This window comes from Pinus tabuliformis, chromosome Q, assembly GCF_031772625.1.
Source record: "Pinus tabuliformis cultivar Carrire ecotype Pingquan chromosome Q, CPIR1, whole genome shotgun sequence".
In the NCBI taxonomy this organism is placed as follows: Eukaryota; Viridiplantae; Streptophyta; class Pinopsida; order Pinales; family Pinaceae; genus Pinus; species Pinus tabuliformis.
In genome coordinates, this window is record NC_142296.1 from 236583963 (window position 1) to 236599514 (window position 15552).

The window sequence follows — 15552 nt, forward strand, 5'->3', positions numbered from 1 at the left end:
ATGAGGCTGATGGATGACATCTTGTGACCCTTCACCAACTCATTCATGGTAATGTATTTTGATGACATCTTGATCTTCAGCCAGTTGGGAAGAGAACTTACACCATATTCTACAGGTCGTCCAAACCTTGCGATAACACAAATTGTGTGCCAATTTGAAGAAATGCACTTTTGGTATAACCCAAGTTCAATATATTGGGTACATCATTAATGAGCAGGGTGTGCATGTGAACCTAACCAAGATACAAGTTATTCAGGATTGGCTAGCCTCAACCACTCTAACAAAGCTCGACAACTTTCTGCGCCTTTCCAATTTCTACCACAGGTTCATGTTGGGTTTCTCTCATATCACTTGGCCTTTGAGTCAAGTCACCAAGGGTAGAATGAAAGAAAAGTTCTCTTGGTCCAAATCCCAACATAAGGTGTTTTTGAGTTGGCGCATCGCCTCTGCTCTGCACCAATGCTCACATTACTAGACTTGCAACAACCATTTGAGATTGAGACAGATGCCTTTGACTATGATATTGGTGCAGTTCTTACTCAACAGGGCATCGAGTGGAATATCATATTGAGACACTTTCAGACAGTCCGAAAGTATCCCACCTATGATAAAGATATGTATTCCATTATGTAGGCTTGCCGACAGTGGAAGCATTACATTATGGGGAAGAAAACGATCATTCACACAGACCACTAGCCCCTATGGTTCATAAAGACATAAGGAAAGTTGCAGAATTATTTCCATAAGAAATGATCCACATACCTACGACAGTTCCATTTTAAGATTATGTACAAGAATGACAACAATAATAATGTTGCAGAATGCCTCAACTGACTGGTGATCATGGCACTAACCACTGTGCTCGACTCTTGTGGATACAAGACTTCAGAATGACCACATATTTATAAGAGTGATCTAGAATTCGACACCACATACCAAATGCTCCTGTAAGGTAAGCAAGTTCTAGACTTTCACCTCTAGGACACGCTATTATGCCACCCAGGACACCTCTATGTTCCTTTAACCAAGTGTGCAAATATTTTTTGAGAGGTGCACTATAGTTGAGTATCTGGACATTTTAGGGTAGAAAATATAGTGGTAGTGCTACAAAAGTATTTTTATTGGCCAAAACTTCGACAAGATGTTGGGAAGTACATTAGATCCTGCACTTTCTACTGCATTTCCAAACCTACAATCAAGAAGCAAGGATTGTATACTCCTCTTCCTACTTCTAGTCAACGCTAGGAATCCATATCCATGGATTTCATGTCAATCCTTCCTTCTACCAAGTATGGAAATAACTGTGTTTTCGTGGTCGTCGAAAAATCCTCTAAGATGGCCATTCTGGCGGCCTGCAAAAAGAGTATCACAATAGAAGCCATTGCCAAACTCTTCTTTGAACTCGTTAGGGTACACTTTGGGATCCCACAATCCATTATCTCATATCGGGACAAAAGGTTCCTAAGTGAATTTTGGTAGAGCCTCTGGTTGTTGTTAGGTACCAAGCTCACTAAGTTCATGGCTTTCCACCCCCAAATTGATGGCTAGACAAAGGCCATCAATAGGATGATCATGTAAATCCTATGCATGTACAACTCAAAGAATCCATGCACACGGGAAAAAAGCCTCCCCTATGTCTAGAATAGCTACAACAGAGCTCTCCATAGCTCAACTGGCCACATCCCCTTTCAGGTGGGATTTGGATTCCAACCACTATGTCCCATTGATGTTGCAATACCACTTGTAGCTACTCAAGAATATTCGACTCATGTCCAGTGCGAAGTTGACAAATCTAACAACTTCATTGAGCACATTCATCACATCCTCTAGTAGGTCCATGACATATTGGACAGAGAAAATGCTAAGTAAAAACAACGTTATGACCAACATCGTGCACCACACAAGTTTCAGGTGGGTGACAAAATTTGGTTACATTTGCAGAAGAAGCGCCTCACTAGGTTCTACGAAAAGCTTCACCTGCTTCGATATGGGCCTTATACCATCAATAAGGCTATAGGGAACAATTCTTTTGATCTTAGCATTCCACCATTCCTTGGCTTGCACTCAGTGTTCAATGTGGATCACCTTCGACCATACTTTCCACCATTACTTGACACATCAGACGTTGCAGAACAACTCATGCCAATAGAGCTAAACCCAGAATGCATGGAATAGGCCACAATTGATCGGATCATGGAAACATAGATCAAGAATTCTCACCAGCAGAAGATCCAACTACATCGGGTTTTCAGAGCTGGCCAACTCCTACACCAAGGCAAGTGGCTTACTAGGGACCAAGTTTAGTAGAAGTTTCCCCATCTCATGGAGGCGCTCAATGCAATGAGGACCATTGCTTCCTAAGGCAGGGGGGAATTAATCTAGGTGGATACTAGTGGCCACCCACCTATTCTACTTGGACCCCCAACATTGTTTCTTTCAAATTTCTAGTTTCCTTAATTGTAGCACAATTTCCTATTTTGGCAGTTTTTCGGGTCCTGAACTTCTAGAGCCATTTTGAGGCCCTAAATGATGTTTTTATTATTATATAAAATGGAAAAACATGACTCATTAATTGAAAATTGTAGTCAAAATTTGTAGTCCTCGAATATATATTTCTAACGAGGTATTGTAAGCGTAAAACAAAGATCGTATGCCAAAGTTACGACCCCAGGAAGTTGATGTATCAATTTACCGCAATGGGGCCCATAATTTTGGCACTTTATCTCCTAGGATTAGGTTTTTGTATGTTTATGGTTTTTCATTGTTTCTCAATAATAAATAGGCCTTTGAGCCTCATTGTAACATAGTTCAGAGGCATGTAGCTGCCACATCTCTTCTTAGAGATAAGCTACCATTACTGAGCTAGTTTATTTCCATTCCATATGTAAGCATATTTCAGTTCTTTGAAATTAATGAAATGAGGATTTATTTCTATTGCATATCTATGTTTATGTTTATATCTGTATTTATTGCATTCCTGCATAAGTCTGGATCAAGAACCTACATCCCCTACTGAAGGAGTTATATTTCTCTCTTCAACAAGAGAACAACTAGTACCTAGTGAAGAAAGGGAGGACGCTTATTTTGAAATACCATTAGTATAAGAACCAAAGGAAGAGCTAGATAATCCTATTATTGAACCTTATATTATCTCTGAAGAACATACAATGGTAGGAGAAGGGGAAGGAGAACACACAATGTAAATGGTGATCTTAAGATTGGAGGTGGAAGCTGCAAAGGAGGAAATAAAGGAGGAGGTGGTAGAGGAGAACCCGATCCTTATGGATTTCCTATCTTTTATGATGATACCATAGCCACAATGAAAAATATCTCACCTTATATTCTTCCTAATTTTCATGGCCTAAGAAGTGAGGATCCAGAGACATTTCTTTTTGAGTTTGAGGTATTGTGTAGTTCCTGTGATTACTTACTTGATACTCAAAAATTGAAATTATTTCCAGCCACTCTAAAATATGGAGCCCTTAAATAGTTTATGGGTCTAGGAACACATAGTATCAGAACATGGGAGGAGATGAAAAGGGTGTTCCTAGAAAAATATAAATATTATTGTATGCCCCATAACCTTAAGGATTAAGCCTTTAAGATGATGTAAAAGGAGGACGAAAGCCTTGAAGACTCAGTGGAAATATTTGCCTACAATGTTAAGAGGGATAAGATGCATAATTTAGATGAGGAACCATCGAAAGATATTTTGTTAAAAGCGATAAGTTGAGTGGATTGACCTCCTCAACTTGATGGGAAAAGGAGATGTTTCTTAGCTTTCATTTGGTGAAATATGTGAGTTGTGCAAACATATCTCAAGAGGTAAGGCTAGATCTAGTAAGAATCCAAAAGATCCATCCATTTCAAGAGTTAGCACATATGCGACTGGAACAATAATTAGAGCAAAATTAGGCAATATTCTTGATAGGTTCAAAACATATATTATTGGGAATCTTAGTGAAAAACTAGATACTCTCAAAATACAAAATAAAAAAAAGTTGAGAATGATGCATTATCTATCTTACATCCTAGGTGTAGGAAAAAGCATGCTATGAGAGAATTTCCTTTTGATAGTGTATAAATTTGTTTCATATGTGCTAAAAATCATGATACAAGGGAATGTTCATCAACACCCAAGCTTAAATTCGTCTTTCAGGATGAAGCTGGAACAAGCCAAGCTGAATCACTTTCCTTCATTGTTAAAAAACCATGACAATCCCAACAAACATGCATGACACATGGTTTTAACACTTAATACCAATCATATGCACAACCATAGAATAATTGGACTGCACCTATGCCTTGGCAACCTCAACCCCAAAATCCATGTTGGACACAAGGTTGGTAGAATTTTGATGGCAGAAATCCCAAATATCCTCAATTCCAACAACCTGATTTCACTTATCCACCTCAATACTACCCTCCTCAACCAAACCAACCTCATTGACCTCAATTCCAAACCCAACTACCAAATCAACCACTTTCATTACCATTCACTCCATTTCCTCAAAAATCCAGTCAACTACCTACTTAACCACTCCCAAACCCAAATTATAAAATCCAACAACCTCTCTACAATGTAGAAGGTCAAAATTTTCAAGCTTGTATGATAGCCCCATTAGGTCTAAATGATGTCAAACTTATATCTAATAGGGTTTTACAAAAGAAGTCACCACTAGTTGTCATCCAAAAATCTAAAGAGGATGAGGTTCTTGAAAAAGAAACACTTCTTCATCAAGAAAAGACTCCTCGAGAGGAAGATGTTCCTACACATTTAGATGATAACCAAATAAATCCAGTTTCTACAATTCCTCTATTAGAACAACCTTATGTTTCCCTACAAAATCCACCTTTTCCTGAAAGGCTCAAAATTGATAAGGGAATAGAAAGACAATTTTTTTTACCTTAAAATGACATGTTATATGAATTGAAAAACATTTGCATCAAAATTCCTTTACTCCAAGCTATAAAGGAAATACCAATATTCGCAAAAGCGATTAAGGAGTTTAAGTATTGAGGGCTTTTTGCAGTGAATTATATTAGATACTATTTTTTTGGATTCAACTGTGTTAAGTAAGTCATTCATCTATGACCATTTCCACGAGAGGTAGTCGTAACTAACTAATTTCTCATGATTTTTGATTAGTCCACTTAGTACTCATTGCATTGGGTGATGCTCACAGGGGTGAAAAAATGGGATTGAAACTAGTGAAATGAATCACATAGCGTCAATCATCACTTCTGGGGCTTGCACCCGGTAACCAGGAAATCCAGGAAGAAAAGAAAAGATGTCAAGAAAATCCAATTGGTAGGAAATATTGCAGATATTATGATTGGAAAACCACTGGATCTAGGTAACCCTATTGTAAAAATTCACATTAATGGTATTGAAATTCCATACACCTTGATTGATTTAGGAGAAACCGTGAATATTATGAGTAAACAAACTATGAATCAATTGAAGCTTCCAAATATTCAATATACTCAAACATTATAAGAATTAGCAGATATATTTGTTATCAAATCAAATGGTATATTAGAGTCAAATGGTATATTAGAGGATGTGTCTGTCTTTTTGGATTTGTGGTAGTATCCAGTTGATTTTATGATTTTAACTCCCAAGAATAATCTTGGAGGCCATCCATTAATCCTTGGTAGACCTTGGCTAGATACAATTGATCTATTCATAAGTTGTAGATATGGTTATATGTATATCTTTGATGGTAGATCTACTAACAAATTCACATTGTATCCACCTGCAAAAAATTAAGTGAAGTAGAAAGTGAAGTTTGGATAGATGATGATACTGAAGACTTTGATGATATTCAACCAATATTTACTCTTTCACAAATAGATGAGGAAGATAAATTAATAAATTTGATGAAAAATAATGATTCTTCTTCATATTGTGAACAAAACTAGAGTTTTTAAGAATAATGTAATATTGAATATTTATCATCTCATCAAATGTCTTTTCATTCTATGGAAATGTTTGGCAATTCTTTAGTAGGAGTATTTCTAGGTAAAACATAAAACGTCAATAATAAATTGGAAGAATTTCAAAAAGAGAAAGTTGATAAAGATGCTACAAAAGCATTCCTCTACTTATACCTGGGAATACACTGATATGAAGGGAATTGATCTTAAAACATGTATGCATCATATTTATATCTAAGAAAACACCAAACCAATTGGACAACCTCAGAGAAAGATGAATCAAAATCTGAGGGAAACTGTTAAGGAGGAATTACAAAAGCTACTTAATGTGAATTTCATTTATCCAATATTAGATAGTCAATGGATTTCACCTTTGGTGATTGTTCCAAAGAAGAATGGAAAATGTAGAGTGTGCATTGATTATAGGGAATTGAATAAATATACTTTGAAAGATCATTTTCCATTACCTTTTATAGATCAAGTACTAGATACCTTAGCAGGGAAGAAATACTTTTCATCTCTTAATGGTTTCAGTGGATATAACCAAATACAATTGGCACCAAAAGATGAAGACAAAACAACCATTACATGTCCATGAGGTACATATGCTTATAGGGTACTTCCTTTTGGGTTATGTACTGCACCTGTAACATTTCAAAGAGAAGTTTTGGTTATCTTTTTTGATCTAATTCATGATTTTGTGGAAGTTTACATGGATGATTTTTATTGTCTATGGAAATACTTTTGAAGAAGCTCTTGAAAAATTAGAAAAAAATTACATTAGGTGTAAAGAAGCAAATTTTTCATTAATTCATGATAAATCTTTTATGATGTTTAAAGGGGGAATTATTTTAGGCCACCATATTTCAGGTGATGGAATTAAGGTGGATACATCTAAGGTAGAAATAATTTCTAAAAATTCAATTCCTACTTGTAAAAGAGATGTTAAAAGTTTTCTTGGTTTTTTTGGTTATTATAAAAGGTTCATAGAAAACTTCACAAAATAGTCTCACCACTTTTCAAACTTCTTACAAAATATTGTGAATTTGTTTGGAATTTTGATTGCCAGAAAGCCTTTGATTCATTGAAGAAAAAAATCACTAAAGCACCAATTTTAAGGGGACCTAATTGGTCTCTTCCTTTTCATATTTCAACTAATGCTTCAGATACAACTTTAGGAGCTATGTTGGGACAGAAAGATCTAACTCATGCTATTTATTACACAAGCAAAAATTAGACTCCTGCAGAGTTAAATCACACCATAACAGAAAATGAGTTTTTACTTGTTGTGCATGCCATTAACAATTTTCAACATTATATCACTGGTTATGGAACTTTCATTCATGCAAATAATTATGTTATTATATATTTAATTAATAAACCAATTACTAATGGTAGGATTACAATAGAGTTGCTATTGTAATAGGAATTCAATATTTCTATTCTTGACAAACCAAGAAAATAAAACACAATTTATGATTTCCTTTCTAGGATGGAGAATGATAATAATAATGTTCCTGTAAAAGATAATTTCCTGACGAGTATCTTTTTTTAGTATCTATTAAAAATATTTGGTTTGCATACATTGCTAACTATTTGGTTACGGGAAAGTTACCCCCACAATTATCAACCAGAGAGAAGCATAAATTTATCAAATGTAGTGCACCTTATTGGTGGATAGATGGAGAATATACGGAACTGGATCTGACTTAATCATTTGAAGATGTGTTAGAGAAGGTGAAGTACTAGAAATATTGAAATCTTGTCATGATGAACCATGTGTAGGACACTTTGTTGATAGAAGAACTTCTTATAAAGTCCTTCTTTTGGGATATTTTTGGCCTTATATTTTTAAAGATGCCAAGGAATATGTCAAGAGATGTGATAGCTGCCAAAGAATAGAAAAGCCTATTCCACCAGACAAAATTCCTCTACAACAATAGGTATTTGTAGAGCCTTTTGAAAAATGGGTTCTAGATTTCATTGGTTCAATAAATCATCCATCTAAATAGAAAAGGTATATACTCGTTTGTACAAATTATGTTACAAAATGGGTAGAAGCTAAACCAATTCCTTTTGCAACTGAAAATGTTGTAGTTACTTTTCTTTTTTAGGATAATTTTACTCGTTTTGGTGTCCTAAGGGAAATTGTTGACAATTTAAGGTACTCAATTTACATCCAAGTTAGTGTAGAAAATAATGGAGCAATATAAAATCAAACATTGAAGTCTACTCCATATCATCCACAAGCCAATGGGCAAGTGGAATCCACCAATAAGGTACTTGAAGCAATTCTAACCAAAAATGTGCATTTGCATAGAAGAGATTGGGCATAAAGGCTTCTAGAGGAATTATGGGCATACCGTACCACATGGAGAAATCCAACTGGACATACTCCCTATTAGCTTGTTTGTGGGAAGCATGTTTTTCTTCCAATCAAGTTCCAAGTGGAAACCTTTATAACAACAACAAAATTCAACCTTGATCTATCTAAGGCTCAAAAACAAGGGTTAGCACAAATGAATGAGTTAGATAAGATTTGACAAAATGCTATCCAAAGAACCAGCATAGTTCAACAACAAAGATCAAGATGGCATGAAAAATTAATTAGAGATAAAAGGTTCATGCCAGGTGATTGGGCTCTTATTTTTTACTCTAAGTTCAAAGATTTTCAAGGAAAGTTTCAAACTCATTGGCTTGGTCCATATGAAATAGATATTATCTTTGACAATGGAGCATTCAAAATTAAAACCATTGACGAAGAAAAATATACCTTCCTTGTTAATGGTCATAGATTAAGATTATATCATAAACCATTAACAAGAGAAGAGTTTGTCAAATATTTTTAAGATAATTTTGATTTCAAGTTGGTTGAGAAAGGAGATTCTTCTCCTCCTCCTCCAGCCCAATTATAATTTTCTTTTCTCAAATTAAAATAAAATAAGGAAATTATAAATTAATAAGTATAGATATGAAAACAAACATTGTTGGCAAGTCTATATAGAAAATGTTAACTGAAAACCAAGAATTCTTGGCGGTTTAAATTTTCACCCCCCTTGCCTCTTTCCCATTTTCTTGTTACCCCTCTTTTTTCTAATAAATTTTCAAGTCTAAAGAAACACTTTTGAGGCCTAGTTTTCTTCAAGGAGCAAGAACAATAAGATTCCATTCCAGTAGAAACAACAAAATTCTGAAAAAGAACAACTACTGAATCGTTGATATTCTGCACCCAAATTTAAATTCTGTAGCTGATTTCAAATTCTACAACTAGATAAATCTCCATAGAAAGAAGCTTCCATAACCTACAACAAAGGAAAATATATCAAATTTCAAAGAGGTATGTGCTACGATATGTAACTAGGATGTTAGATTATTTTTCATCTAAGATCATTACGTTTTTAAACTCATTGAATGATCATGATACATATAAAAATTGGGTAAATCCTAGACCTTATAACATCCCCCTACCACTATACCTCTATCATCATACCCATTAAAACCCTATAATATCATCATATCCCAAGCTGTCACATCAAAATCTCTCCAAAATCACCTAAATTCTAACGATCCTATAAAATGGGATCTAAGGGTCGTGTCAATCACTAACACAAAATGAGAATTTAATTATGAATCAAACACTACCAACAAGCGACCTATTTCATCCTCACTTGACGTCCTTAGATTATCTAGCCTTATCAACCATATTTGCATTTACCTATGCCACCCTTGTCAAAGAAAGACAATTCATGATCAGAACTCCTCCTACACCATGGGTGTTATTGTCAAAACAGAGCCCAATGGAGTGAAATTCCTTTAGACATATTCTTGGGCCAGGGAATAATTGCAATAGGTGGGATGGCTCAGTTTCTTTGAGAAATTTGATGGGCACGAGACATAAGACACAATTTTTTTTACACAAGAATTTGATGGAGTAGAGGCAGAAATTGATGGCATTAAGCTCATACTTACATAGCCCATAGTGGTAGAAGATACAAAATTACCCAGGAACAGAGAAAGCTAGTTCAATAACAGGAAAATTGAGGAAAAATAATGGACAATCTTTCTCCGAGAACTAGGTATGGATACTTCTATTTTCAAAAAGGGGATACCCATGAGTACATTGAAAACTAAGTGGAGGAATTTGTTACTAGTCATTCAAAAAGTTTCAACTTGTGAAGGGAGGTATGGCACCATGTTTTTCTACCATGTTAAGCTCATACTGCATTTCATTGATGGAAATGAATTAAATTTACTGTACTTCCTACTTTGTAGTCTTAAGAAAATGGCTTCTAGTGTAAAACGAGAGTCAAAAACCCTCGATAGTGCCCTATATAACCATGGATTAGTTAAAATCCTCATTAGAGCACATATGAGAGCCAAGGGAGACAATTGGCAAAGAGTTTTGGCCCGCAATCATTTTATAGAAGTTCAGGAGGAAGAAATGGTTATGAAAGTTAGAAGAAGATGACATAGAATAGCCTCAAACCTTAATATTGAACCTATTAATGAAGAAGAGGGTTTGACTGTTGATGAGGCAGAGCAAATGGAAACCTCACTAGAGGTACTTGAAGATGACTTCCCTCTTTTTTAGTTGGAAAAGATTAGACATAAAAATGAAAATGAAGATATTAGAAGGAAGAAATCCAACACAAGTGCCAAGCAGTCTGAAGATAAAGAACTAACACCAAAGGATAAGGATTAGAGTAAAACAAGAAAAATAAAAAGCATCCAAAAGACAGAGGAGCTAGAAGTGAAATTGAGAAGGAGAAAACACATTTTTAAGCGTTTAAGTATACAATCACCAAAGATAGTTGACCTCGAGGAGAAAGAGCATAACATAAGTGAAGAAGCCAAAACATCACTATTTTATTATACTCCAAGTCCAACTGGGAAGACACCTAAATCAACCTAGTCTGACAATAAATCTATGATTACATGGAATCCCTGGAGAAAAGAGCACAACAAAATGTAAATTCCCTTTTCCAAAATGAATGTGAAGATGTTTTCAATGAAGAAATTCCTTTGACTGATGATATTCCTCAAAAAGAATATAAGATTGAAGATGCTTTAAAACAAGATATATATGAGTTAGAAGTATTGAACAAGCATCTCAAACAAGAACATGAGGCAATACAAGTACAAAATGAAATCCTGAGGACTCAAAATGATAACATACTTTTGCAATTGTGAAACTGGTATAAAAAGAAGAAGAAAATCAAGGCTAACAACAGGCTCCTTAGAAACAAAGTCAAAGGGTTGCAGAGTAAGATTCTAATGAAGAAACCAAGAGTAGCATTCTGTGTTAAGAAGCAAAAAGAGGGCACTAGCTTGGATATCTTGATCCAAGCTTCAGATATAATACAATGAATGAAGGATTGAGAAAATTTTGAAGTTTTGATGCACGAGGACATGCAAAACCCTCGGTATGGGGGAATGTTGAAGTCCAAAATTGTCTTCTTTTAGATAATCCTTTTTGCTTTCCTTTTCATCCATTTCATAACATTTTGCTACATTTCCAAGTTGAAAGGCCACCTTAGTTATTATCAAACATCATAAAGGGTATCAACAATTCATGGTTTATAATATACTGTTTCTTTATTATTTAATAAAGACATTCATATAGCTAATGAAATGCACTCATTTTGCAGCTAACCAAATATTTTACAACCACCTCTATGATTATATAGATTTCGGCAGATTGGAGAAGGAATAAAGGACATAGGTAGATGGTAAATAATCAACACATGGACATCCACCTATCATAGCAATCTGGCAAGTCACTTGGTTCAAGCGACTTGGAAAGTCACATGGTTCAAGAGATCTGATGGTCAAACCAGAATCTTACTCTAGTTATAACAATCCAAGGATGCACAAGATTTGAAGGCGGTTCATGGTGTTATCACGCGAGCATGGAATTGAATGAGAAAAATTTGGAGTTTATATGTCAAATCAAAATCTTCTCATGATTTTCTCTTTCACTAGCAAATCATGAGAATAAAGACTCTAATTTCGATCCCATTTCTTAGTTGTCAAAGTAGAAACTTGTCTCTCGGCTTATGAATCTTAAGAAAATTGTTTAATAGAGGATTATAAAGGTCCCTAAGGTGAATTAATAGACATCTTTACTTTTGTTAAATTTGTAATCACTTGCTACTTGAAAACACCGGTGTTTAATACAAATACTCTGTTCTTTGGTGCTCAATCTGTGGCTAAATATTTTGACATTCAATTTCATGCTTGCAATCAACATGAGGTCTCCCTAGAGAGCTGTAATATTAGTTTGGATTTTGGTTATGTTAAGTTTTCTTTAGCAATATCTTCTTCATTGCAATTAATGTTTGGTTAGTGTTTTGATTGGTATTTCGTTCATTAGTTTTTAGCTTATTCTTTAGTATTTTGAACATGTCGAGCGCTCATAAAAAGACAAAACATTTCCGTCTCACAGTTTGTTTCATTCAATGATTTTAATTTTAATTTCATGAGTAATGGACAAAGCAATTTAGAATCATAACCACACACATTAGTAATCCTTTTGAGTTAGATCTCAACTTGTTATTTTTCTGAAGAAGTTCGATTTAGATTTGTTCTAGAATATAATTTCAATTTGCAAAAGCATTTAGAACATTTTAATTTCTTGCAAGTAGAATTAGAATTTCAATTCTGCCATTAGAATATATTTCTAAATTCAGTTCAATTAGAATAATTTTCAATTCTTGTTGGCATAGATTAAATTTCAATTCATTTGTAGTAGAATAACTCTTAATTCTTATTGCAATAGATTGAATTTCGATTCAATTTGATAAGTTAGAATTGATTTCACCTTGAAGTTTGATTTAATTTCAAAAGAGTAATTTTGATGGAAAGAAAATGTGCATAGAAATGTTTTGAGTTAATATAGTCCCATTTATATTTGGTTCAATTTCATATTTTAAAATAAAAAATAGAAGTCCTAGCATATATTGTTCAAATGCACTTCATAGGTACATGAACCTTGGTTGAACATTAAGGAAGTAATTTAACCATCAACTAAATTACCCTATAGTTTTCCCATTGGATCACCATGTAATAGTTTTGGTGTAAGATTTCATCAGGACCATTAGAGAAAATCTAATAATAGTAGTAGATTGCTTGGTTTTCCTTGATGAGAAGAGATAGTTGAGTGTTTTTGATGATGAAGAAGTGTAAGATAGTAACATATTTTTGTGATGAGGTTGATCAGATTGGTTCATAAGGTCGTGAGTGACCCTTGCACCAAGGAAACAATTAGGCCATCGTTGTCATTCACTAGAGGAATATAGAAGACATGGAGATAATGACACAATCCATTACTAAGAGATTCAATCATCCATGACCATATGTTGACGCTAGAGGCCACCCTACCTTGCAATTGTGAAAGATTAGAGTATACAATAGAGGTGGGGAAGTTCACCAAATACCCTATATAGGAGAGTCTAAAGGAGTACAGTAGTTGAGGAGAGTGTGGAGGACTTCACTCAACAAAACTCTAGGGAAGGCAAGGAGGTAGGAGTGGAGGACAAGGATCCCACAATTATTGTGAACTATTATAGGAATTTGATGAGAATTTATGACTTTCAACTGACAATATAACAACTATATAAGTTGGTATAATTACCAAATGAAGTGTGCTTGGTTTTGCAATATTTGAAAGTAAAGAATCATTCATATACAATGATTGCTCAAAGTCTCCAAGGGGATTTTTGAGCCTTTATATTTTGAGTTGTGTTGGAGTTGGATGTGTTTCTTCAAGTAGTGCTCCCATGGTTCCTGGAGGTATGAGGCATACTAGTAGTGGAGAACTTAGGAGGAGTAGCTTATTCTTGGCATGATGGGGAGTTCAGTAATCTACAAGAATAGAAAGGTAGATGGAAAATAGTACACTTTGGTGTAAGGATGTATGTTCTTATGAGTTGGATGTGACATTTGGACTAGTCACCTAATCAATCCAAAGCATGAGGGAGTTCAATGTGGATAGGCATGTTCGATATGGTTAGTATATAGATGCAACAATATGTTGAGGGATTACACGAAGTGACTTCTCAAAGATACAAATACTTGGTGATAGGTTTATGTGGCGATATTTTGGTTGGTGACTTGGTCGATTGAGTTACTGATTGGAGAGTTGTTGAGGATGAGAACAAGCTTGGAGGGGGGGAGAATGTAAGGCCCTTAGTCGAGATCATGTCAATTGGACAAGTGCACATGGGCACACATGGACAATGGGCACATTGGTTGACATGATATTGCATATTGAGTGGCGTTGGTTTGTTATCCCCACTTGAATTTGGGTTCTCCTCACCCTATTTACTCGATATGGCATGATTGCATGCCATGTCATGGAACAATAATTTCCATATGGATGGGTGCGGTTACATGACATGGGAATACATATGGGATTAATGGGTGAGTGGAGAGTTTGGTAGGTCTAAATGAAATAAGATTCAATCAGTTGGAAAGTGAGTGGAGTGCATGAAGAGTTGGCTAGACACAAGAGATCAAGAAAATGTGTGTTATTTTGACGTCTGGGTATAATGCTTGAGAAAGTTGGCATGCACGACATGGTTAGGTGCAGGCTCATTAGATTAGCTTGGAGTGCCCATACGTAATCTAGGTTTTCTATTGAGCACATTCAAGGTAAACTAAAGGTCAACCTAAAGGTTATGGAGAGACACATACTTTTGTTGGAAAGTGTGAAGCACTCATATATATTTGTGATTGGAGGAGGGGAGGAACAAAAACACAATTGAGCAAAATACAATAAGTCATAGAGTCAAAGCACACAAGAAGATGAACATGTTATAGGTTAAAGATGAGGCAAGCCACACAAGGTTAGAATGATGCAGGCCAAGTTCAATGTAGGAGATGTTCAAGCTATGGAACACAAACTCGATGAAAAATGATTCCAAGGAAACCACATAGTTGAATAAACGAAACATACGATCTTATCTTGTAGTCTAGGACATTAAAAAGGTTTTTTCTTTGCCTTGATCCAGATGGCCATATCCACATATTACTAGGTCTAGTTAATAATTCCTTATGCATGTTTTGGATTCAACTGGATGTGGATTCCGTCGGTCGACAGACTTCATGGCATAATTCCTTCTCATTTTGTTCATTGATGCAATTCACTTCAACTTAATTTTGATCTTTCTCAACACCTCTTTCCCTTTCCCAACTCACCTCCCTATGAGTCTTCTCTCAACACCTCTATGCCATCTCTCCCTCTCAGTTGACAACCACAACTTGCAAAACACACTTGCCTCCCATTGGTTATGGTTATGTTGATGGTGCTAGACCCGCTGACATGTTAGGGGATCTCCCCAATAAGAAGTCCCAATTAGACCTCAGACTGTTTGGTGTAGGAGTCCCAACAGTGGGTTGTATAGAAATGCCTTGATTGCGATTTCACACAGAGGCAAGTAAGATAACTCTGTTGATAGCAAGGGTGTGACCGTTGCGGTGAGTCAAGGAAGGTGCATGAGAGGTTCTAACACATGTGGGTTGATATGAGTGAACCCCTTGGCAACCTGTAATAGTACTCGGATGGGAAGGGAACACACGAGAACAAATGCATCACAAGCTGGAAAGCAAGTT